Here is a 23,407-nt window from a genome sequence, read left to right on the forward strand (position 1 = left end):
TCACCTGCAAGAAGAGCTACTGATATTGTCCTTGTTACCCAAAGAGGAACCATCAGTGCACAGAGAGACTTAATGATTTAAGCAAAACCTCTGAGAGAACCAGAGGTGAAGTGGTCCTAATTTGGTCCTAATCCCAGCCTGCTGTTCATCCCACTTCTGCAACAGAGCAGTAGCATATATTCATAAGAAGCTACATCATAGCTAATACCCAGCAGCCAGAAAGCTGCTATGACCGAAGCCACCACAGCGCCCTCTTCAGCTACGAAGCTAGTGACTGGACACTGGATCTGTGTCTGGCTACTAGAAACACTCACCCTTGCTTCCCCTCACTTTCCCTTGCAAATCTAGTTGTAAGGGAGTCCAGGAAAGCACATTTTTAGATTTCTAACCTCCTGCACTGGAGGAAAGGTGGAATGGAGGTTGCTAGAACCATAAGTACCAAAGACAAGTTGTGTGAGAGAGTCAAAACAAAGAATTTTTAAAAATATGGGCATGTATATGACACATGTATAATGCCTTCCATTATAAACTTGCTTTCCATTTGCTTGTGTTTTATACTCTGAACTAGACCGTAAGTGTTTGGAAGGTAGGGACTAGATCTTATAATTCTTAGCACTTCCCATAGCACCCTTTGCACAACATAACAGCTGAATAAAATACTTGTAACTTTCTTTTTAGCATGCCCAGAGAAATATGTACTGATCTCTGAGCCAGTATGTGAGATATATGAAAGAAGAAAATTACATCAAAGCTGTTTTAGTAGCTAGTAGTTTGCTTATAGTACAAAGCTTAGAGCCACCGGTTAAAGATTCTGATTAATGAGAACTTGATTTTCAAAGACTGAAAGGTCACCAAGAGAATTAGAGTGGAAGATGCAGCCTTCTAAACTGGTTGGATGTGTCCGGCCGGGCGTGGCTCAGTGGTTGAGTGTCTACCTGGGATCCAGGCGATCAGGGTTCGATTCCCGGTCAGGGTACATGCTGGGGTTGCGGGCTCGATCAATGACTCTCCCATCATTGATGTTTCTATCTCTCTCTCTCCCTCTCCTTTCCTCTCTCTGAAATCAATATAGATATTTAAAAATAAACTAAACTTGTTGGATGCTTCCAGACTTGCTGAGGATACGTTACTTGGCTTGTTCAGAGACTACGGCTCATTTCTCATGTAGCCAGGTCAGGTTTTAAAAAACATGCAAAAGGCAATAAAGAATACTCTAGAATCATAGCAGGGGAGAAAGTGTCACTGGCTTCTCTCTGCCTCCTTCCTCTCCTTAAGCATAAATTATGACCACATGGCCTGCCTAGTTCAGGAGGGAGGGGACTGGAGATCTATTTATTTTGGATCTTTCTGAAAGGTTTGCTTTGGGAGTCTAAACTATTGAGTTATATTTTAGTTCAGGACTTCATTTTATTAGTAGAAGTGCTCAAAGTGAGTGCAAGCTTTTAAATTCATGGTGGGGAGATAGTAAGGCTGGAGAAGAAATAAAAATCACACATTCTTGGTTCTTCTGTAACATAAAGAAAATCAATCACTAGTCTGGCTAACAGCTCAGATAGTGGGGGCAAAAGTAACAGACCTTCATGGGAACTAACCTATGGAGGGTGACAAGAACGGGGGTGATTTTAATTCTCAGAGCAGATCACCTTTATCTATGTCATTAGTATGGTTGTGGGTAAAGTTTTTTCTTTTGACTTTCATTCAATATTGTTATAGTACTGTTTATTTAATTGAAATAAAATAAACTAAAATAATTTATGTAAGGCACTGAGGGTAGTGCCTGGCACATAGTAGGTGCTCAATAAATAGAAATTCTTGTTTACCAAATAATTCCATTCTATAACTCATAACACACAAATTCCCCCACTATTAGCACACAGCAGTGAAGTTTTGCTGTACAAAATGATGCCCTGAAAACTATTTCCTCACACTAGGGAATCTCAAGTGTAGTAGACAGTAAGTCGCTGGGCTGCACCACCAGACACTGCTCTGCACCTGGCTTCCAGTTCACTCTTTAAACTATATGATGAGAAGATTTTTTACATTTTCTAATTACCACAGAGTAAAATTAGTGAGCTGTCTGCTAATCGTTTTATTTATTTATTTATTTTTATTTTAAATATATCTTTATTGATTTCAGAGAGAGGAAAGGAGAGAGAGAGAGAGAGAGATAGGAACATCAATGATGAAAGAGTCATTGCTCAAGCCTGCAACCCAGGCATGTGCCCTGACTGGGAATTGAACCCCGATCACCTGGATCCTAGGTTGATGCTCAACCGCTGAGCCATGCCCTGCCGGGCTCTGCTAATCATTTTAGAGAGATGTTAATATGATGTACAACACATATCTTTTCAGGGACTATATATACTGCATAACCCAAGATATACACAAATTTTCTTCCCATTATTTGCTCACAATAGTGAGGTTTTGGTGTACAAATTGATGTTCCACCTTCAGCCCCAGGAAGTGAGCAGTCTGGGAGATGGAGCAGCCAGTCTCAGGTGTCCCAGGAAGAGAAAGGGGAGTTAGGGGGCCTGGATTCTGAAAGAACCTTCCACTGAAGGCCCATGAATTGCTACAGTTCATTTTGGGAACCCAGGAGCCCCTAACCCACAGGTAACCTCCCTGCCTGTTACCCAACCATTGTAGTTTCCTTTGGGAAAGTCTTCAGGTCTGCCTGAGGGCTGAGTTAAGATGCAGGTCCCTCTGCAGAGATAGAGTTAACCACGCTGTGCAGGGATGGGACCCAGAGAGGAAGCCTGGCTTTGGGATCGATGGGGGAGAAATGAGGGAGAGGGAGATATAAGGGAAGATGGAGGATGGTATCCCTCAGGAGGCAGGTTGGGAGGCACATCCCAGTACCTTTTCCTGTTCCACTTTTTCCCAGAGAGCCAGCCTGTGCCCACACTCCTCCAGGCCACAGCCTTAAAATGGGGCAGAGGCTGCCAACCTCCGGCTGGCCCAGGAGACTGTGTAAGTATACATTTAAGGAGGAAAGGCAATAGTTTCTTCTTATCTCACAGGACAACTCACCTTGGGGAGCAAAGTTCCTTCTCCAGAGGCCAAAAGACCAGATAAAACTCTACCACAAGTTGAGAGGCATCAATAATGTAACAAGTGTTATCAGATATGAGCAGTGTCCTCTGAAGAACCTCATGCTCCTAGCCAGCCCTGGCTCATGCCACCTCTGATACCAACCCACTCTAAAACAGGTGTCCCAGGGGAGTTATCCATCAAGCAGGGGGACACCTTTGAAATGGTACATTCCAATGATGATACTGATAGCAGAAGTAGCTTTTCAGATTTTACGATAATCCTTCTCTTGAGTCACTGTCTAGACAGTTAGGTGCACAAAGGGTTAACCAGCCTTTTAGGACTCAGCTGCCAAGTACACTTAATGCTCAGTCCAGCACTCCCAGCTTGTATTCTTACGCTGCTGGAGTGGCCTGTTCATGGCATCTGGTTCCCTGGCAACAGCTTTCATTGGCTCAATCAAAGCCCTTTCTTCTTAAGAAAGCTCCTACTGAGACACCCACCACCACCACTAATCACCATCTTAACTCAGGTTTAGGATGCAGCTGGTATGAAAAATAGCTTTTGTGGATGTGAGCAGATAAAGCAATGGGCTGAGTTGAGTACACCTGCCTTGTGTGATCCTTGCACTGGTTTCCTATAGGACCGGTTGGAAATTACCTGCTTTTCCATTGGGACAGAGAGAAAGGCTGGGCCAAAAAGTTTCCCAGAGCTGGAGTTCTTTGTTCAGCAAAAATCCATGAGCCTCTGTGATTCATGACTAGCCGTTTCCTGGGCTGATCTGTGATATAACTGCGGGCTCTGTGCTCTGACAAGGGGCGTTGTTGAGCTGAGGGAGTTCAGACAAGGAAATCCATATTGTGGAAGGCTTGTCCCCAGTCAGCCACAAGCTGGGGAAAGAAGTCTGCTTCCACTAGAACCTGGGGAGTCTGACAGCTGCTCCACCTCGCCCCAAGAAGTCTCAGCGGCTCCAGATTTGCTAAGAATAGCGGGAAAAAGTAGTTCTTTCACACAGCTTTTGGGGGGGAAAATTATTGATGAGATTCTCTAATAGAAATGGGCATTTTTAGGTGAATTCTTTGGTTTTACTGAGAATCGCTTTGCGTTTCCTTGTTTTGTCTAGGGAATAAATAACATGACAGCAACAGAGTAGAGGTGAGGAAGAAGGCAGGCTGTTCTCACTTCTGGTTCACTCTATCCATCTGTTTAATTCATTTTATTTATTTTTTCAAGTCAAATTTCATCTCATGCATTTATACTCACTGACATCTAAAACAGATAGCTTCATTTAGGAACTAAAAGTTTTCAGAATCCACAGTAATATTTATAAAAGATGTTGACTTGTGGCCTGGCCATCCACCCTAGTATTTGAGCTGCCCTCACCTTTCGGTTCCTCGAGAGAGAACAGCCATCCTGGTCAGAGCGTTGAGATGCAGCGGGACAGTCAACAGTTGGGTTTGTGGCTGCTCTGCTCCGGCAAGCGAAGGTCCTCTCCTCTCCTGTGTGGTGTGTGTGTGAAAGGCCCTCTGTGTCTGATCTGCCGGCCTGCCCGCAACTTAGCACCGTAAGGGCTCTTGGTGGTGCTACCTCAGATCATGTTAAAATCTGTTATGGAGGGCACTTGACAAAAACACGTACATTTGAGGGCTGTCTGGGGACCGGGTTTGTTCTATTTCTTATGAGATATGTAATGGGAAAATTCTTAACCTCTGAGCCTCAGTCTCCTCCCCTGAAAAATGAGGATAATAGTGCTTATCACATGGGCTGTCTCAAGGACCAGGAGAAATGATGTACTTGGGCCCCACACCCACAGGTTCAGATTGATTTATTTGAAGTAGGACCCTGGCACTGATAAGTTTTAGAAGCTCCCCAGGTGATTCTAGTGTTCAGCCTGCGGTGAGAACCGCAGATGCGGCAGATGAGGCTTTCTATGATTGTTTTTTAGGCTGAGGAATTCCTGGAATGTCAGGGGTTCTTAGGAATGGGGATGAGCAGATAATATTGATAAAAAACAAATTCTCTTACTGCCTCCTCAGATCTGTGAGTTACATAGATTGGAAAGGAGATGCAGCCCAGCGTGGTAGAGGCCTCCTCTCCCCTTCGAGCCCTTTCGAGATGGGTCATAATCAAATAGTATTTTCATTCAAAAAAAGGAAAAAAATTGCTGAGCACCTTCTATATGGATGTTTTGGTGAGAGATATAGTAGTATAATAGGGAGAAATAGGTAAATAGTATAATGCTCAGGAAGCTCACAGCCTCGCAAGGGAAAATAAGCGAACCTATATGATACTGGTGTGATTAAATAGTAATATCCCGAGCTGCTTTTCCCTGGGGGAGTCTTGATGATATGACACAGGAAGTTTCAAGATACTCTGAGGTGGGGACACATTTCAAGCTTGGGTTCTAAGCGGGAAGCAATTTTTATCATTCCCAGCAAACGACAGCACCCTCTGATTAAAGACCAAGAGAAAAAAATCACAGAACCCTTGGTGTTACACTTTGTAAAATACCACACTGCCATTTTTATTAGTTAGCAGAACAGACAGCAAGTATTTTTAGGGCATATTGTAAAGAAGAAAATCTTTTGAATACATCAATGGAAAGATTCTTGGTGCTTAATGGCTGTATACAGAGTAAATAAATATGTAAACAAAACTTTTTTGGGTTGGTAACCAAACAGAACTTTTTGTGGCTGGTAACAAGGTGGGCGGTCCAAGGCAGTATGGAACACCAGATCTAGAGCACCTGCAGGAAGACTCCAAACTGATCCCCAAATGGTTCTTATGGCTATGCTATTATGAGTTTTCATTAATTCTTTAGGGTGCAGAAAGAGGGGACTGGTATTAGAATCCCTTGTATATGCCTTGGAGAAAATTCCATATAAAACACAACATAGTGATTGCAAATAGGTTTCCTACTATGTACTAAATCCAATCCAGTTGGTAGTGGTTGCTTAAAACGCTTGACTGAGACTAATTCTGCAGAGTCCTGGCCTAGCAAAAAAGAGTTTCATGGCTGATTAGTTATGTTGTCCATAGGTGAGGGAGAGTGAACTGTGATACATAATTGGAGCTTTCCCAACTCAGTGTTGTAAACACTACAGAATTCTCACACAGGATGTGGGTTTAATCATCCTTAATAAATCCTCTTGGTATTAACCTAAAGTCATTTTATGATATTTTATTAACGACTTATTATTATAGAAACCCTAGTTCCTCAAATCTAAGATGCCATGCATTTAAGACACACTGATTATTTAATAACAGGTTTTAAGGGAAAAAGCCACTACCATTATATGAACACGAAATAACATTTACCCACATATTATTTGTCAGTCCATTATTCAATGTTTGAGAATAAACCCCTTTCAAACTCAGCCTATGGATGATGCTTCTGAATCATTTGTGACCATTGGCAGTTATACGTAGCATTCTGGGGATTCTCTGCTTTCTACCACCTGGCCTAGTGATTTTTACCTTCTTAGAAAATATAGGTTTAGGCTGTCTAATTATTAGTCATGTTGCAGAATACCACCAGAGTTTCATTTGTGTTTCCTGTTTGGTTAAATTCACAGTTTTATCCTACCCTTAATTAAATTATTCCTTCCTAGAAGGTAAACAGCTTCTCGTGAAAGTCATCCAGGAGGTTCTGAAAGGTATTTGGCACCTGAGGATGACTTTGCAATGAATGAGTTGATCATACCAACCTCCCTTAACTTTAAAAATTCTGCTATTTCTCCTGAGATACCTGTCAATTTTTATTGTATGTAATTACGGTGCCTGTTGTGTAGTCTGGCAATCCTCCTCCTGTGTTCTCTGAAGTGCTTGGCTGCTGTTTTGCTGGAAAACGTGAAAGTGCAGTCATGCCTTCAGCAGTAAATATTTGCTTCACTTATTGTAAATGTGCCTCGCTAAGTTCTTCCGTGGACGGACAATAATGGCTCTGTCTCAACTTACTCTCCTGCCAGCAGGGGCAAATTTCTTTTGACATAAGTTATAAGTGGCATCCTAGTTTTAGAAATGTTAAGATGTGAACAAATAAGAGTCTGGGAAGAAAGGGAATAAAGCAGATATCTAAATGAGGTAAACTGAGTATCCAAGTCAAGAATCCACTGCCCAGAGTAAGCAGATAAGACCAACAGCCTCCTCCCCCACCTCAGTCCCCTTACAGAACAGGGTCTCACCAGGCTCAAGCTGTATCTGGGGGTGGTGCATGCAACACACACAATACAGAGTAGGAAGTATTACAAGAAAATAATACAAGATAAAAAGTATTAAGTTGTGTTAAGAGAGGGATGAAGAAAATGTTATGGGAATTCAGAGGGAGAGAGTACTTCTGCTTGTATAATCAGGATAGAGGAGCAGGTGGCATTCAAACGGACTTTGAAGAAATAGGTACCTTAGTGGTCATGAAAAAGCACCTCTCAGGTCTCCAGCTGTGAGGAGCATAGTTGACTGAGGGCCCCAGTTGCAGATTCTGAAATCCATCTCCGCATTTGCCCTGAGGCTGAGCTTCCCACAGGATGCTCCTAGCCAATGACAGTGTGACAGAAATATGAAGGCAAGCAGGCTTGTTCTTGAGAGACACTGTAGAACTTCTCTGGTGGGTGACTTTTGCCCAAGGACGCCCTAGCATTCTTGTCGAATGTTTTTAGAACTGCACAACAGTCTAAGATACTTCCATCTAAACTTTCTTCCTTCCCCCTCTCCTTCACCAGTCAGACCTGTCCCCCATCTGACAGTCCTCCTGGGCTCCCTCCTCTTCCCTCACAGGTGTATTTCCCAATAAATCTCTCCCATATGCAATCCTGCCTTGGTGCCTGCTTCTTGGAGGACCCATGTAGACACTCAGTCCTTGTGGAGGTGCCAGGTAGGTGTCCTCAACACATTCACAATCTTCTGTTTCATTTGCTTTGCTATTTCCCGTTCTTTTCCCCGTTGCCCCTGTGTCTTAGAGGTTGGCATTATTGGATATTCTCCAGGGAAGAGATATTATAGGCAGTAAGGAGTGCCTATAGGAAAGTACAGAGGAGAAAAGAAAGCAGATCTAGAGGATGATTAGCAAGAAATCCTATTTTTTCCTTAGCATGCTAATTATTTTATTTATTTTATTTTCCTTTATCTTTATTGTTGAAAGTATTACAGGTGTCCCATCCCCCCCCCCAATTGACCCCCTCCACTTCACTCCCACCGATTCCACAGGCCTTCATCCCGTTATTGACTGTGTCCATGGGTTATGCAAATATGCATATAACTTCTTTGGTTAATCTCTTCCCACCCTCCACCCCCTTCCCTCTTTCCTCTGAAATATGGTCATCTGTTGCATGTGTCAATGTCTCTGGATCTATTTAGTTTGCCAAATTCTTTTGTTCATTAAATTCTTCTTAAAGAAGACCCTTCAACATTTCCTGTAGTGCTGGTTTGGTGGTGATGAACTCCTTTAGCTTTTTCTTATCTGTGAAGCTCTTTATCTGACCTTCAATTCTAAATGATAGCTTTGCTGGGTAGAGTGATCTTGGTTGTAGTTCCATGTTTTTTATCACTTTGAATATTTCTTGCCACTCCCTTCTGACCTTCAAGTTTTCTGCTGAGAAATCAGCTGACAGTCCTATGGGTGCTGCCTTGTAGGTAATTAACTGCTTTTCTCTTGCTGCTTTTAAGATTCCCTCTTTGTCTTTAACCTTTGGCATTTTAATTATGATGTGTCTTGCTGTGGGCCTCTTTGGGTTCCTCTTGTTTGGGATCCTCTGTACTTCCTGTACTTGTAAGTCTATTTTTTCCCCAGGTAGGGGAAGTTTTCTGTCATTATTTTTTCAAATAGGTTTTCAATTTCTTGGTCTCTTTCTTCCCCTTCTGGCACCCCAATAATACGAATTTTGGGCCTTTTGAAGTTGTCCCAGGGACTCCTTATACTATCTTCATATTTGTTGATTCTTTTTTCTTTTTACTCTTCTGGTTGGGTGTTTTTTGTTTCCTCATGTTCCAAATTGCTGATTTGATTCTCAGCGTCCTCTACTCTGCTGTTGATTCCCTGTAAATTATTCTTCATTTCAGTTCGTGTAGCCTTCATTTCAAATTGGTACTTTATTATGTTATCAATTTTCTCAGTTATTTCCCTAATAATATGCTTAAACATCCTTATAAACAAAATTCTGAACTCTGTATCTGTTAGCTTGCTTGATCTATTTCATTTAGTTCCTCTTCTAGAGATTTCTTCTGTTCTTTCCTTTGTGACATGTTTTTTTGCCTCCACATTTTGACTTCTTCCAGGTGTTTGTTTCTATCTGTTAGGTAGAGCTGCTATGTCTCCTGGAATTTGTAGAGTGGTTTTGTGTAGTAGGTGTTTTGTAGGGTCCAGTGGCTCAGCCTCCCAGTCACCTGAGCTGGGCCTTCTAGGTGCTCCCCTGTGTGGGCTGTGTGCACTGTCCTGTTGTAGCTGAGCCTTGGTTGCTGTTGGCATCACTGGGAGGAACTGACCCCCAGGCCAATCAGCTGTGAGGACCAGCTTCAACTACAGCCAAAGAGCTGCTGTGCTGGAGACACCCCTATGGAGCAGGATTTACTTCAGTGGAGCTTTGGTGTTCACCAAGTTCGCTCCTTGAGTGTGTCACTCATGGATGTGGTCGGGTTGTAATCCAGAATGGTCGAGTCTGACCACCATGTGCACTGTCTCTGGGGCCTCCCTGGAGGTGCAAAGTCAGCCTGTGCTGGTGCCTTGCCCAGGGCCACCCAGCATGAGCTACACAGCAAACTGTAGTTGGCTGCTACTTGTGCCGGGCTTGGAGGTGCCCAGGAGAGGCCAAGCTATGAACCAATGCAGGCTGCTGCTAGTGCCAGGCCTGGGGCCTCTTATCAAGCTGTATGGGGCCCACTGCTGTTTGTTTGAGAGATTTTAGAAAAGTCCTAAGCTTGGGGCTCAAGAGGCCACTTGCACAGAAAAGCCACTGGAAATGGCCTGGATGAGCTGCAGGTGGGGAGGGGCGGGGCCTCCGGGAATCAGGGGGCGGGGTCAAAGGTGTGAGTCAGGTGCTGGAGATTCAAACATGGCGCCTACCTGCCGGCTGTGTGCGGGGAGGGCTCACCAAAGGAGCCATGGCCTCTGCCAGCCCTTCTCCCTGACAGGAAGCCGCCCCTCCGCCTCTCGCCCGGATCTCAGGCAGGTTAGTTCCTCCCCGAGTGTCCCGGGTCCTTTCAGGCTGCTGCCCGGCGCTGGGCGCAGAGGGAGCGTCCGAGTGAGTCTGTGTGCCGGCCCTGTAAGAGGAGCTGCTGGGGCTCCCGCGGCCTCCGCGACCCTCAGGGACAGTCCCTGCTGGTTTCACAGCCTGGAGTTCTGGGGACGCCTCTTCCCAGCCCTGGAGCCCTGGGTTGGGGGCCTGCTGTGGGGCTGGGACCCCTCACTCCTCCAGGAAACCTCCCTCGAGGAGATGTCCTCCCGGGTTTAACCCGCGGCACCGGGTGTGGGCCTACAGCCCCGTCTCTAGGATTCAGCCCCGATCTGCCCGCGTCTCCGCCCCTCCTCCCGGTCTCGGTGCTGCTTCAGTTCCCTGGTTGTGGGGCTTCTGTTCAGCCAGATTTCAGGAGGTTCTGAGTGATGTTGTTCTGTATTTTAGTTGTAATTTTGCTGTGGTTGCGGGAGGCGGCGGGTGCAGCTGTTACCTACGCCGCCATCTTGTTTCTCTCTAGCATGCTAATTATTTATTTAAACAGAGTTCATTTGTTTTTAAGCAAAAATGGTAAAATATTATTATGATAATATTGAGCTGCGTCTTGCGATCAAGCATAATCGGGAACCTAGAAGGCATTAGGGTGCTATTGCTGCGTCTCGTTTCTGAGGTCCGTCAGATTTGCTCCTGGACTTACATCCTACAGCTCAGAGACCCAAAGAGAGACTGACTTCTTTTCAATTCCAGTTCCAATTCCCAGAGGAAAGCTCAACTTGGCCCAGCTTTGGTCAGATACCTACCCTCACAGCAATCAGTTGTGTTCAGGGGGACTGGGTCAGGGAAGGACCGTGATTAGTCCACGTTCTACCAACACGGTGGGGTTCGTGGTCACTATGTGCATCTGGATGTTCTCAGAGGGAGGAAGGAGGGCTGCTGTTACGACTGTGTATAAAGAGTTGGTCAACTGTCAGGCCTTCAGGATCAAACCAGGCTTTGAAATCCCCACTTCCTCTTTCAGGACCTCCAATCTCTATCTCCCTTCTTACCTAAACTCCCCTATAAAGAAAATTAGGTATTTTCAATCTAGAGTTTAGAGTAGTGAGGGACTGGAAAATGTGTCCCTGCTTTCAAGTGGGTTGTGGATTATTTTTACTTTGTTTCTTATTAAATTCCTATGGAGTGGACTAATTTTTAGCAAGCAACTGGCAACACTGCCATTGGACATTTGGGAGCACTGGGAAGAGGAATCTCTAGTACTCCGCTCTCCCCCTTCATTGCAGCAGCCACCCCCCCGCCCCCCCATTTCATGTCAGAATGTTAATGCTGTCTCCAAATCCTCCCGGTCAGCTTCTGAAGTCACAGCCTTTGGTGACCTTAGTGCTTTTTAGTGCTTTAGGACATGGTGAAGGTAAGATTTCAGAAATGCCCTCCATTATCTTGATGGCCAAGTTCAAAGCTGGGCTCCTTATCTAGCCCCTGGCATAGCTGCGGTGTCTGCTGCTTGTTGAGGCTGCCTTTGAAAGCTGGCATTTTGTTGGGACAAATTCAAGTCCCAATGGCAGACTTGGGTTGCGATGGAAAGTAGATTCCAAAGCTGCCCTTGGAATGTGAACTTTTCCTGGAAACTTTCCAGGCTGCCTCTTAGAGAACAGCAGGCATCAGCGTATTCACACCAGGAGTCAATTAAAGAAACCCAAATTATTGCCATTCCAATAAACAGTGATCTCTCTTCCTTTTCAAATAAACTTGTTAGGATGGCCGAAAAGCCAGGTCTAATTACACGATCAGATAGCATAATTCTGATTAGAAGCTTTTTGTCTACTTTAATTAATTTTCTCTTGCAATCAGAGATATTTTTAGTAAAAGTTAAATATGTATTTAAACAACTTTAATGTATTTTTTTTTTCTAAAACCTACTGGGGTTCTCTTTCATTCATCCTTCCTGCTTTTTAATGAGGCATGAATGTTCCTAGGGCACATTATTCAGAGAGGAAAAGAGCTGGGAGAATACCACACCTTCATAATTTAGCCTGTGATATAAATATATGTATCCCGGCACAAACGCATAGGTCATATATCGTAGGTTGGGGAGGGGGTCATCTTAGGTGGTTCTGAGTAACTGTTACATGTTTGATCCACTGGAGAGAAAAGTGGAGGAAGTAAAATGGTGAGAATGTTAACAGTTGATCATAACTACACCTTTCACACTTGTCTGAAATAGGCCCTTCCAAGGGCACTCATCCTTATCAACTGTCTTCCTCTTGACCCTCTACTGTCCCTGTCTTTCTCACATAGTAAAGACGGACATTCCTTCCCAAGGTGCTTCTCTGTCCATCTAAAAGTTGTGATATGTGGAATCCCAATAGTTTGACTACTGATCTTGTAGGTAGTAGAATGTGTCATTCGCCTTTACTTAGCAGTGTTAGGTACTTAACAGGAAGGAGGGAGGGAGGAAGGAAAGAGAGGGGGGATGGAAGGAGAGAAAATTCTTATACTCTACATGGTTAGGATTTAACAATCTCTTTGAGAAGTCATCTTTCTAGCTGAAAAGTATGACTGATGAAATTTGTTGAAATGCAGTTGGACCAAATGCTGAAGCACTGGCTCATATCATATGCCAGGTACCCTTAGTGTGTGTGCATGAGGAGTGGGTAATTGAGGGTGAACTCTTTTTCCTTTGTAGTGAAATTTCTTAGGGGTCTGAGTTAAGATTCTGCGTCATCTTCATGTTGATGAAAATTACTGCTGTCATTTTAGGTTTCTCTGAGTTCGCTATGTCCTTGTCAATTCTGATGATGAAAAAAGCTCCATTGAAATAAAAACAAACCAAACCCACAAGTTCCCATAGAACTCAAGCAACTGCTACCCCCCCCCCCCCTTTTTTTGGCCGTTTTTCTGAGGGGAGGGGGAGGGAAGAGCACAAAATGTTAGTTTGAAACATTTAAATTTTTACAATTGAGTAACTGTAGAAATTACTCTTTTCTTTTTGTTACTTTTGGTAAGTTCAAAAACCAGAGTCCCTGAAACCGATGTGTTTTCTCCTTTTTTTCAAACTGGCCAAGAACAGCAGAAGTAAAGGGACAAATTCTATGTAATCATTCTTAAGAGGTAATAAAAAAAATCACAACCACCAAACATGAAGTAAGATTTATTTTTCTATCAATAAATCTGAATAATTCACATTGACGTTATACACATGGGAAAGGAAGAATTCCCTAACGATTATTGCTTTAATGCGTATGCACAGAGAGATTTGGGCTCACTGCTACTACAGAACAGAGCCTTTAATCAAATGCAGTCAAATGATCTGTTTGCACTGCTCAAGGGGGGGGGGGGGCGATAGGGTCCACTTATCAGAGAGTCCCCAACACCAATCAACAGGAGACCTCCCACACTCTTTGCCTTAGAGAATAAACCCAGTTTGGCCAAACAGTAGATAAAGAAGAGGTCTCACCACTGGCTGGGTCACTGCTGGCCAGGCTGAAGTTCGATAATGTCTAATAATATCTCATGTTTACATAGGAACCTTCTCCTGGGGGCAAAGTGCTTTACTAGCATTATCTCATTAACCTGTCCTCTGACCCTAAAAGCATCCACAGTTTTACTGGGGCTGCAGTTGAATAGAAGAGAAAAAGAACAAAAGAATTAAACGGGGAAGCTGGCTTTGAAATTCAGGTCTCTACATTTCCAGGCCAGGTTGCTCTCCTGTAGTCCTTCTTAGATGAGCCACTGAAGCCCATTCCAAATGATGGGGGCTCCGTGGTTTGACATGGCCTCATTTAAAAAGGAAAAACAACTCTGTTGCCCTTTTCTGTGTTCAGTGTGTCTGAAGATTTGGTGAAAAATTCTAAATATTCTACCTGTATCTTCTAATTCAGGAGCTCTTAATCTTGGTTCAGTGGGTTTGGGGAGGTAGGAGGAAATTGTCTGCAATCTTGGGCATATATGACCATACTTCCATTTTTCTGGGGACTGAGCCCATAGTTTCTATCAGGTTTCCAAAAGGACTTATGATTTCTTGGAAAGAACCTCTGGGTTCTTAGTTTTGTTGTCTAGCTGTAGTGAGGTATTATGGCCAGCCTATAGCAAAACTAGTACAGAGTTCTAACTATATGTTCAGCTCTAATCTAGTTATGGGGTCATGGGGCAGGAGACATGGATTTTGACTGATAACCTATAAATCATATTTCTAAGGTTGCTAATACTTTATTTGGCTCCAAATAATTTCCCACATGTGATTCATTCATTCATTTTATTTATTTACCCAACAGATAATCACTAAGGTTACTAGTTTCCTGGGGCTACTTTAACAAATTACCATAAACTAGGTGGCTTAAAACAACAGAAATTTATTCTCCACAGTTCTGGAGATGTCAACCATGCTCTCTCTCTAAAGGCTCTGTCCATTAGAGCCTTTAGAGAACCTTCTTTGCCTCTTCTAACTTCTGGTGGTTGCCAGCAATGCTTGGTGTTTTTTTGCCTTTTAGACACATAACTCCAATCCCCACCTGTCATCACAAGGCATTCTCCCTGTTGTTTTTCTTTCTCTTTTTAAATAAGGACAACAGTCATGTTAGATTAAAGGCCTACCTTATTCCAGTATGACCTCTTCTTAACTACATTAACTACCTCTGACCCTATTTCCAAATAAGGTCAAGTTTGGATGTTCTGGGAAAGACATGAATTTGGGGGGCACACTAACTGACCCAGTACACTGAGCATTGCTTTGTACTGGATGTTCTGCTGAGCACTAGAAATGAAATATAAGACAAATCACTGCCTAGGCACTAATAGTACTTAATGATCTTTATTATTATTATTATTATTATTATTATTATTATTTTTTTTAGTCCAGTACTATTCCTCCTTCTTGGGATTCCTTTAGTTGTCCTGAGGTGCTGTAGGAGTGTCCCAGGATGATGATGTAGAAACCCATGCCTTCACTCTGATTTTCTTTTGGATCTGCATTCCTGTCCATTTTGGCAGAAAGCAAGAGAGCTGGAGTGCATCCAATAAGGGGCTCGATTAGCTTTCAGCAGTTGAAATAGCTACAGATTCTTTCTTTCATCAAAAAATGAATTCCTGTGATACATGAGTATGTAGGCAACTGTAAACGGATCAGAGCAGGAATGGTGGGAAATGAGGCTGGAGAGCCAGGTAGAGATTATGGAAGGCCTCGCATGCTGTGCTTAGTATTTTAAACAAGGAAGAGACTTGGCCATAGCGAATTTACTATGATTCCTTCTGGCACTGGGTGGGGACGAATTGGAGGAGAGGCCAAAACGGAGGCAGGGCGACCAGTTAGGGAGCCATTATGGTGATGTAAGTAAGGGATGGTGACCATGGGGAAGAACTAGAATCCAGGCTGGTCAGCTGATTGTAGGGGTTAAGGGAGAGGACAGAGCCAAGGATAAATGGAAGTTGCTGGCAGAGTAAAATATATAGCACCAGCTGTTGGATCTCAAACCATTGCCCTCCTCCCAGCAGTCCAGGAAGCCTCTTAAACACCAACAGCCTACAGGGCTGCAGGGGAGGCAGTAGAGCAAGCCGGTCCCTGACTGGCGGTAGGAGCGTGGCTTCCCTTGTAGCTAACTGCCCCTTTCCCCTGAGGCAAGTCTATAGAGGGAGCTGCAATAACTGGCTTTCTGATAAAAAGAGCCTGCTTTGCCTTTTTCTTCCAACAATGCTGATGGGTGGGCTTTTCAACATTCATGCTGGCTTATCCAGGATGCCCAGGTAGGGAAAAGGGATACCTCAGGCTGAAGGTGATGTGACACAGCTCAAGCTGGCTGTGAGACATTCTTGTGTCCCTTGACCATCTTAGCACCATGCACTCAAAAACTGAGCTCTAGTTATTTCCCCGAACTGGAATAACAATGGTGACTGTTTTCATGCTTAGAGGGAGTCATCAACTCATCTTTTCCAAACAACTCCCAAATCCCTTAGGGAACCTGTTATTATCTCTCAAATCCCTCATCTTCAGGGGGATTTTGAGGACTGGACATAGTGAACATTTGGGAAGTATATGCACTGACTAAGTCATCTGGACTAGGATGCTGACATTCTGAAGTCAATTTGCCCTGTGGGGGTAGGGGGGGTGTTCCTATTGAGCTCCCCTGCAAACCCTTTTATGTAAAAACACAATGAGATGAGCTAAATCCAAATCCACTTTGGCTCCACAAGTCTATCAGCTTCCCCACTGGTGGCCACGATCCTCCTGTGATGCTCTGTCAAGTAGGGTGAAGTCATTAAACAGAGATCATGGAAAAGGAGGGTCTGATACCCTGTTGACAAGTAACACATTGGCTTAGAATCAATGTATTTCACCTCCCTCCCCCCCAGAACTAATCACAATTTTAGTGATAATTCCAAATAAAGAGAGAGTTGATTCTATAGATACCAACACTTCAGTAGTCAGGGTTGGAAAACAGCAGGAAGAGGGATGCACTACAGTATGGGAGTCAAGGGGTCCTGAGCAAGTTTTTTTACCTCTTGGTGTCTCAGCTTTCTCTGTCTTTAAAATGAGGATAATAGTTTCTATCTCAGGGAGTTGTTGAGGGAATCAAGCAAAGATGTGGAGAGTGGGTACTATACTCTACGTATGTGTCTGGTACATCAAAACCCTCAATCAATGTTACTGCTTATTATAACTCTGGGATACAGGGAATGAGATTAATGATGGAAAGTCAACTAATAGTTGTCAAAGGAATGACTGAATCAGGTGTCAGTGGCGCAGAAGCAGGGCTGTGTTCAGAATTTTTTCTTGCTATCTTGCTCTCTCTCAGTCTCCCCTTCCTGGGTTTTCCCTTTGATCTTATTTTTTTAAAAAACACATTTCATCTTTGTGTTTCCTTTTTCTTGGTGTGAAGTGACAGGTAAGAAAGATCTTGAGGTTAAAAGAAGTGTCCCTGAGGAGAATGAAGCTGGCTCCATTCTGACTTTTCTTGTAGGCTGATTCTATGCACAAGGCTAATGCTGGCTCGAATTCTTTTATTTTCTTAATCAAATAGCCAGGATTAAGAGACACAATAATGTTTACTCTTACACACCCAGTAACTGTTTTGGAGGTGGAACCTGTTGACTATTTCTATTCATAAGCAGGGTCCAAACCTGGTGTCCTGACTAGCAGAAAATTGTGTTTTATAATTTAACAAGAAGAAAAAACAAGTTAGGTAGCATTCTGACTGGACGGGAGAGATTGTGTTCAGGTTTTTGCAGCCATGTCAACTGCTCAGACAGATTTGAACAATCCTGAGAGACAGCACAGAGCAGTTATAAATATAAGAGGGGTGGTGTGCCCTGAATGGAGACTTAGTTATCTGAAGTAAACATTTTGTACAACTCGTAGGTCCCAAACCGCTGGGTGAATGGAGGAATTGTACATTGCTTTCCTCTCATCGAAGATGAACTAACTGAATTTCCTTGCTGTTTCATTTAACTCTTACAGTGACACAGATTCCCACCTTAAATGAATTAAGAGTCTACTTTTGTGGGGGGAGCTCCCCTAAAGTGGACCCTAAATGAAGAACTTGAAAGTTTAATTTTTAGCCTTCTTTTTGTCAGCCACTTGTGCTAACAGTAAAATAAAACTTCTTTGTGACTTGAGAGGCTGGTTTCTCTTTGAAACATTTGTTCTTGTTTTCTGGGGTTCTTCTGACTTTATCAAGCCATTTGGCTTTTGAAGAATGCACTGGCAAATGCATGCCATGCTCACGCTGGAGGTACTGATGGCAAATTAATACGGCAGAGAGCTTTCTGCTTCTCACTGAAAAGGTGAAAATACTTCCTGGGGACTAGCACTGAGAATGCCTCCTCAATTCCATTCTGTTCTGATGTAAATTCTTTTCCTTAGTTATTCTTACTTCAGTCCTGGGCTAAATTGATCAGAATAACAGAATGGAAGACATTAAGACCTCAGTAAATATTTGTAGCATGGTGATTAGAGCCACAGGATATAGCCAGTTTTGCTGCTCTCATCTCACCTTTCAGAACTTGAAATGGGGGACGAAGATCCCTACCTCATAAGGTTGCTGTGAAGAATAAATGAGATAATTAAATATTAACAATAATGCTGATGTTTATTTATCATTCATTAGATGCCAAGTACCGTGGTTAGGGCTTTGCGTGGATTATCTTAACTACTAGGCCATATTGTACCCAGGGCTTAGCATATAGTCAGTGCTCAAAAATGTGAGCAATTAGAAAGATAATGATCATTATCACCAAAGTACTAAGCCAGTCTTCACTGCCCTTGGCAACATATTTGTACAATCACGCTCCCTTTCACAAAGCTAGTCCAAATCACCCGTCACTCCCTTGTCCCTCTCAGGTCCCTCTCAGGCCCGTCTCCTAGCCATACCACATCTTCAAAGTGCGCTGTTCTGAGGGAAAGATTACCAGATTCAGCCAGCGTCTTTGGGAGACCTGCGTGGGTCCTTTATTGGGGCTTGGCCTGTGATTACTTGTGGCACTGAACAAGCTTCTTTTAGCCTCATGGTTTCCCATCTTTAGAATGTGATCAAGATATAGCTATCCATTTGTTGTTAGTACTTTAAGATCATGGAGAGAAAGATACAGGCATACCTCAGAGATACTGTGGGTTATGTTCCAGACCATTGCAATAAAGTAAGTATCTATCCCAGTGATGTGAGTCACATGATTTTTTTGGTTTCCCAGTACATATGAGAGTTATATTCACACTATAATGTAATCTATTAAGTGTGCAATAGCATTATGTCTATGTACCTACTTTAATTTAAAAATACTTTATTGCTAAAAAATGCTAACCATCACCTGAGCCTTCAGCGAGTCATAATCTTTTTGCTGGTGGAGGGTGTTACCTTCAATTTGTGAAAAAATGTGGTGTCTGCAAAGTGCAATAAAGCAAAGCACAATAAAACATGTAGTTTGCGAACACAGAAGAAGGTGATTTTGGTCCACTCTCCACTTGAGAGACTGATGTGAGAAATAAGTGGGGTGAGGAGTATGTGCTTAGCTTTGGCTAAGGCTCAGGAAAACACATTCCAGAAGCCAGTGTGTGATATCCAGGACCCAGCACAGCACCCTGGCACGTCCTAGGTCCTCAAGAAATAATTCGTTGGCACTGAAGATAATTTATGATTTTAGCTCAAGGACTTGTTCTCTTCGCCGCATGCAACTCAAGGATCAGCTGCCACCCATGTCCTCTCCCAGCTGCCCCAGACCTGGAAACTGGACCTGAATGCTCCATGCCATTTGTTTTCCTTTGGAAATTAGAAGTGTAACTGGTGCTAAGTTATGCCATACAAGCTTTCATTGTTGGTGCTGTATTTCCTACTCCCTGTGCAGCCATACCTTCCCTAAGATACTTTTCCCTTTGAATTGTCCCCTGGAATCTGCAAGGCCAAGCTGAAGTTTGGGGATATTTCCTAAGGGTGAGTAGTAGTAAGTAGGTTGTTGTCTCACCCAGATCATTCGAGCAGCCTGTTTTCATTCATGACTGTATGGAACTTAGTGCCTCACTGTCACCTCCCCGCACACCTCGTCTCCACCTTCCAAATGCCCCTTTTTCTCCTGACATGTCCATCTCTCAGAGATGACTTCTTAAACGCGATACTGAATCTGATGCCGGGGCTAAGCCGCATAGAGAGGTTTGCAGGTGTAAAGCATCAAAGGAAGCCAAATAGCAGAAGAGGTGGACTTGAGCTCCCTAAAAGTTCCCTGCAAAGTGAAGTAGGCCCCAAGCTAATGCACTTTTGAGTCCCTCACAATAGCTTCAATTCTATTTTGTTAAAGTCATCAGAAAGAGGTTTAGGGACAACGACCTTCATCTTTAAAATAAGAATTATTCCACATTATAGGGTTGTTATAATAATTGTGAGGATAAAGTCAAATAATGAATGTGAAAGTGGCTTTTAAAAACAGTAAATGCCACCAAATGTCAAGTAACATTATTCTAAATAGCTTTTGGGCTCTATAATGACACTTTCCAAGCTCTGTCTAGAAATATAATTAGTCGTTTATTTCTCCTTGGGGATGCCATCCTTACCCTGAGCTATGTGGCAAGTTTTCCAGGTGGACTGTGTCTCCTACTTTTATTTGTAATCCCTCCAGTCCCTGCATAGCACCTTTATGTAGTGGTCACTTGGCCAGTACTACTTGAACTGGATCACTTATAATAAATTATTATTGTCTTGGTCAAACTTCGTTTTTTCTACGACTGTGGCATTAATTGAGAAAATTCTAAGTGACTGAATTTTTTTTTTTTTCAACCAAAGGGAATGAGAAGCACAATGTGTGTTTACCAAAGACCTGACACTTTATTATTTTTTGTTTATTTTTTTAATCCTCACTGGAGGATATTTTTTTCCATTGCTTTTCAGAGAGAAAGAGAGAGAGAGACACTGATGTGAGAGAGATACATCGATTGGTTGCCTCCCATTTGAGAGCTGGCTGGGGCCCGGGGGATCGAGCCTGCAACGGAGGTACATGCCCTTGATTGGAATTGACTGGAATCAAACCCGGGACCCTTCAGTCTACAAGGCTGATGCTCTAACCACTGAGCAAAACTGGCTACGGCAAGACCTGACATTTTAAAGGTACCCTTTTAACTAGTTCACTTTTGTATGAAATGCGAGGAACACAGATTCAGGTGTAAGAAGTATCACAAATTGAATAGAGTTGAAGAACCAAGTTCTATGAAATCAGTTTAATGCCACTGATGGTGAAATAAGAGAAAAAAAGAACAGATCCACAAATTGTTTAAGACCACTTTGGAGTGCTTTTGGTCTCTTCTAGGATTTCCTGGAGCCCAGCAGACTGGTATTCACCATCCACATATGCATATATAAAAATATACTATCTATAAATAGCCACCTGCCTTTTCAGTGAAATTAAAGATGGGAGAGTTGCAAGAGAATTTCCCAGTATAATTACAGGGTTCAAACCTACAGCTGTTACACTCTTATAGTTCTACCCAGAGAATTTCTAATATCACTATTTTCTATCAAGCACATTCAAAAAATTTTTTACTTTTCCTCTAACAGTAAGACGTTATCAACAGGACATTTATTTCTTGCCAAGGTTTCTCATACACCTACTTTAAGAGATTAGGTGTTGCGTGTGGTTATTGTGTAGACTAATTTTGTTTTATAAACTGCAGAAGATTTTCACAAGTGTTTCTGTTCCTTATCTAGGGATTAACACCAAACTCCTGCCAATGTTTTTCTTAACCTTTACACGTGCCCTTTCACAAACACTCTCCCTCACATATTTTCTGCTTAGATGCGCCTCCTTAAAAATCCCAGAGCTTCTAAAATCCTTAGGTAAGTATCAACTACAGGCTGCTCGCTGGACCAGCTCCCCTTCTCCGCCCTGCAGCAGGCCCACCCTGCAGGCTCCTCCCAGCACAGGTCTGGTCTCAGGTGTCATCCCCACAACCGTGAAGACTGGGATAATTGGTGGAACAGGCCTGGAGGATCCAGAAATCTCAGAAGGAAGAACTGAGAAATATGTGGATACTCCATTTGGCAAGTCTTCTGATGTCTTAATTTTGGGAAAGATAAAGAACGTTGGTTGCGTCTTCCTTGCGAGGCATGGGCGGTGGCATACCATCATGCCTTCGAAAGTCAGCTATCAGGCGGACATCGGGCTCTGAAGGAGGAGGTTGTACTCATGTCATAGTGACCACAGCTTTCGGTTCCTGGAGGGAAGAGATGCAGCCTGGAGATATCATCATTGCTGACCAACAGCTCATCGACAGCGTCACCATGAGGCCTTAGACCTTCTATGATGGGAGTCGTTCCTGTGCCAGAGGAGCATTGCATATTCCAGCGGCTGAGCAGTTCTGCCCCAAAACGAGAGAGGTCCTCATAGAGACTGCTAAGAAGCTAGGACTCAGGTGCCACTCAAAAGGGACAATGCTCACAATTGAAGGACCTCGTTTTAGTTCCCGGGTAGAAAACTTCATGTTTCGCACCTGGGAGCAGATGTCATCAACATGACCACAGTTCCAGAGGTGGTTCTTGCTAAGGAGGCTGGACTTGACTATTCAAGTATCACCATGGCAACAGATGATTGCTGGAAGGAGCAGGAAGAAGTGGTTTCACTAGACCGGGTTTTAAAGACCCTGAAAGAAAATGCCAATAAAGCCAAGAGTTTACTCCTCACTACCATTCCTTATACAGGGTCCGCGGAATGGTCAGAAACCCTCCATAACCCGAAGAATATAGCCCAGTCCTCTGTTTCATTACCAAGACGTTAAAATAGCATGGCTGCCCAGAAGACAAGAAGACTTTCTAATTCTAGCCATTTGGGGAACTCCTGCTTAATTTGAAATGTGGAGAAGCTTCCATGCCTTTGCCTGCTAAGGAAGAACATGTGATAAGACCATGCCAGTGTGAAAAATGCCTTCTGAAAGACATGGGCTGCTTCAAAAAACACAGGGAAAGCAAATGACCAGTAAACATGTGGGAAAATTCTACACTTCCAAAAAAAGACAAGAAGACACCATTCCCCCATTCAATTCATAACAATAAAAGGTGGGTGGTGACATTCAGTTTCTTATGTTGCCAAGACTATGAAGACAAAATAGAACTTTCAGATTCTTTATTGGTGTCACTGTAATTGGTACAATCTTTCTGGAGAGCGGTTCGGTAAAATGTATCAAAAGATTTAAAAATACTTACATCCTTTATACTGGTTACTCTACTCTTTTTATCTTTAAAAAATTAGAAATGCATACAAAGAATTATATGTAAAGAAGGATGTTTAACACAGTGTTAGTTTTAATAGCAAATATTTAAAACAATTTGAATATCCAAAAACTTGAGATAAATTATGGTTTTGCTCTAATTGGGTTGTGAAGCAGCCAACTGAAGATCATGTTTTCATATAATATTTAATGTCCTAAAGAATTGGTTACTCAATAATATGAAATGCAAAAAGAATATGTAAGCATTTTATAGTATTAATTTTGTTTTAAAATTCTAATTAACAGGCCCACACACATGGCTGCTGTGTTTGTAAATATACAAAAAAGACTAGAAATAGAATCTTTTGTTATTGTATTTTGGGCGTATACTGGATTATCTTAATTTTCTTTATATTTTTCTGGCTTCATATTTTTTCTACACAAATATAATTAAATAGTAAAGTTGTTTTAAAAATAAAAATTACTTAGAAAAAAATAATCAACTATATAAGGATACACTACAATATGAAAGGAATTAAACTGG

The 23,407-nt window shown here is 42.7% G+C and overlaps 1 pseudogene; it reads left to right on the forward strand.

Annotated features, from left to right (window-relative positions):
• The first annotated feature begins 15,507 nt into the window (after positions 1-15,507).
• On the forward strand, positions 15,508-22,434 carry LOC107533928 (S-methyl-5'-thioadenosine phosphorylase pseudogene; annotated as a pseudogene).
• Positions 22,435-23,407: the final 973 nt, after the last annotated feature.

The sequence above is a fragment of the Miniopterus natalensis genome, chromosome 8 (genome assembly GCF_054644295.1).
Source record: "Miniopterus natalensis isolate mMinNat1 chromosome 8, mMinNat1.hap1, whole genome shotgun sequence".
In the NCBI taxonomy this organism is placed as follows: domain Eukaryota; kingdom Metazoa; phylum Chordata; class Mammalia; order Chiroptera; family Miniopteridae; genus Miniopterus; species Miniopterus natalensis.